Here is a 3,374-nt window from a genome sequence, read left to right as displayed (position 1 = left end):
CGAGCTTGTTTAGGCGTTAACTTTTTCTGCGTCTGAAAATAGCTCGTGGCCACATTGTCCGTTTTGACGACGAACTCAGCACTTAAGAGGTAATGCCGCCAGGTCTTGAGGCAATACACAATGGCGATCATCTCACGTTCATGCACTGTGTAACGCCTTTCTACATCTTTCAGCTTGCAACTCTCATATGCGATCAGACGACCATCTTGTATAATAACTCCGCTAATGGAAAAGTCTGAGGCATTTGTGTGAACTTCAAAGGGTCTCGAATGATCAGGCAGTCGCAGCACTGGCTCCCTCACTAAGGTTTTCTTCAAGCCATAGAAGGCATCTTGGCACGCTCCTGTCCAGAGCCATGCCCGATTCTTTTTTAACAAATCTGTGAGGGGCGCAACAATGAGGGAATAGCCTTCGATGAAACACCAATAATAGTTTTCCAAACTGAGGAATGATCGCAATTTTGGCACTTTGCTTGGCAGAACCCATTCCTGAATGGCCTTTATCTTTTGCCCATCCATACACAGCACACCACGCCCCACAACGTGGCCAAGGAAGCTGATCTCCTCCTGCTCGAAGAGACATTTCTCTCGTTTAACACAGAGGTCATTCTCCTTCAGCACCTGAAACACTGTTCGCAAGTGTCCGACATGTTCCTCCATGTTGCTGCTGTAAATCACGATATCATCCAGGTAAACTACCACAAACTTGTCTAAGTAAGGGTAGAAGATCTAGTTCATTAAAGTCGTGAATGTGGCTGGAGTATTTGTGAGCCCGAATGACATTACTAGAAATTCGTAAGCACCATAGCGGGTGACGCAAGTTGTCTTCGGCTCATCACCTTCAGCAATCTTCACCTGCCAGTAATTCGATCGCAGATCTAGCTTGGAAAAGATACGGGCACTGCCTAGCTGATCGAACAAGTCCGCTATCAGTGACAATGGGTACTTGTTCTTCACTGTGACCTTGTTCAAAGCACAGTAATCTACACATAACCGTTTGGAGTCATCATGTTTCATATGGAAAAGGACTGGGGCACCAAATGGGGCTTTTGATGGACGAATAATGCTTGCGTCCAACATTTCTTCTAGTTGCCTACGCAGCTCCTTCAGTTCAGCTGGCCCCATACGGTATGGAACCATTGCGGGAGGCTTTGCTCCCGGGGTCAACTAAATATTGTGGTTGACCTCACGTCTTGACGGAAGACACTTTGGCAATTTCGGAGGCATCACCTCCTGAAACTCCTCCAATAGTGGGGCTAGGGTGGGCGGTACTGCTGCTTCTACCTTCCCTTCTTCTGCGCGCACTGCCACTAAGAATGTTTGTTCCCCATGCTTGACACCCTTCTTCAGCTGCATTGCCGATAACACCGAAGACTTGCCTTTCTGCGTAAGACACTGCAATGTGTGGGACAAGTCTGACCCCATGATCGTCAACGTGTTAAACTTTGGTAACATCATAACATTTTGGCTTCATAGAAACTCCATACTCAAAATCACCTTGAAATCGTCCAGGGGCACCACGGAGAAGTTGACTTTGCCGACCCAACTCCCCACTTGAATAGCCACATCTCTTGCTTCGCCAAGGATGAGCTTGGCCTTAGAGTTTACTGTCTTGATGGTCCTATGCTTTGGCCCATGCTTGAAGCTCAACCGTTCTGCCTCTTCCCACTAGATAAAGTTGTGTGTGGCCCCAGAGTCTATAATTGTTGAAGTAGACTTTTCATTCATAATGACTTCCAAGTACATAAGTTCCTTACTGACCTGCATGTTCTTAGCCGCGCAACTTATAGCTGCATTGATCGATCGCATGACCCCCATTCTTGGTTGCATCCATTCAGTGTCACTGCATTCAGTATCACTGCATTCTTCCTGTACAGCATTGGCTTGCCTGTCATCCTTTACAAGGCGCTTTGGGCACTGTCTGGCGATATGTCTATCACCACAGAACCAACATGTCACAACCGCACCCTTGTTGTTGTTGTTATGCTTTATGAAGTTCTGTTTTTTTTGGATTGATGGCGTGTCGACACCTCACCTTTATCATTGCGCTGCTCATCCTTCTTGCCTCTATGGTCAGGCTTCTTCCCAACTTTGGTTAATGGGGTGAAAGGCTTACGCTGAGTGTCAACTAAGCGCTCGACCGCCACATATGTATCTTCTAGATTACGGGGGTTGCTTCTTTCCACTTAAGACTGTGCTTATGGTTGAAGTTCCACAATGAACCAGTTGAATATGTCATTTTCTGGCATGTTAGGTATCTCCAACATAAGCTTCTGGAACGTTCTGACATAGTCTTGCAACGAATCAGAGTGTTTGAGCTCACGAACCATCTGGTATGCCTGTCTCTGCGCATTTTTTAGCATGAAGTAGTTGCGCAGCTCCATTTTGAAGTCATCAAAGGTGTCTATCACACATTGACACCTCTCCATGTCATTGCGTTTTCGTCTCCACCAAGCGATAGCATCTCCATTAAGTAAGGTCGTTGCAGCCTTAATCCTCTGATCTTTAAGAGTCACATTCTGGATATCCAAGTAGTCTTCTACTTGAAACAAGAAGTTCTCAATGACCTTGTTGTCACGAAAACCATTGAATTTTACGGATTTTGACACATCAATCATTGATGGCCTCTTACCATTTTCGCCATTTAGGGTCACCGTCCGCTGCAACGTACAGTTCTTCAACTGAATCTCCCCTACTTCAGTCTGCAAGTCGGCCACTGTAGTCGTCAACGAAGTGACCTGCCCCATTAATAAGGTTACCTGCTCTTGCAGGCTCGCCACCACATCATTCAGTCCATTGAATGATTCACATGCGCGTGAAATCGCTTCCTCATGCGAAGTCACCTCTTCCACCAGCTTGTTAACAATTGCAACCAACTCTTCTTGGCCCCGAGGTGAACCCATCTCATCAGCTTCGGCAACTGCCTTGCCTTTGGTGTTGCGCAAGTTTTGATAAGGCACCATGATGTCTTGCTCACAAATCGCAATTGTCGGTGTGTCTGTCGAAACCGACTTCGAAGTCCCTTCCCCAGCATGAGAACGGGCTCTGATACCACTTGTCACGAGCCTATTTCCTTCAATAGGCCAGCGCAACGCGATGGTCCTTCCTCACCGCCGCAAGCCTACTAGTCGGCTCGCTTGTCGATCACAGAATCTTGTAATCAGAGTGCAAGAGAGAAAAAGAGAATAGATGGAGAAATTGCAATCACAAGAAGCAATCACAACGAGGGTGAACAAAAGAAAGCTCAACGCATTTACTTCATTCACAATTTTGCCCGCAGACTATTACAATTCAAGTATACGGGCTGCCCCTTCGGGGTACTGATTCACCTAAATCGGGCAGCTTACATCAGACTCTAAGCGCAACTGTACAATG

The sequence above is a fragment of the Nuphar pumila genome, chromosome 8 (genome assembly GCF_984573655.1).
Source record: "Nuphar pumila chromosome 8, dmNupPumi1.hap1.1, whole genome shotgun sequence".
Lineage (NCBI taxonomy): Eukaryota > Viridiplantae > Streptophyta > Magnoliopsida > Nymphaeales > Nymphaeaceae > Nuphar > Nuphar pumila.
This window is presented reverse-complemented; position numbering follows the sequence as displayed.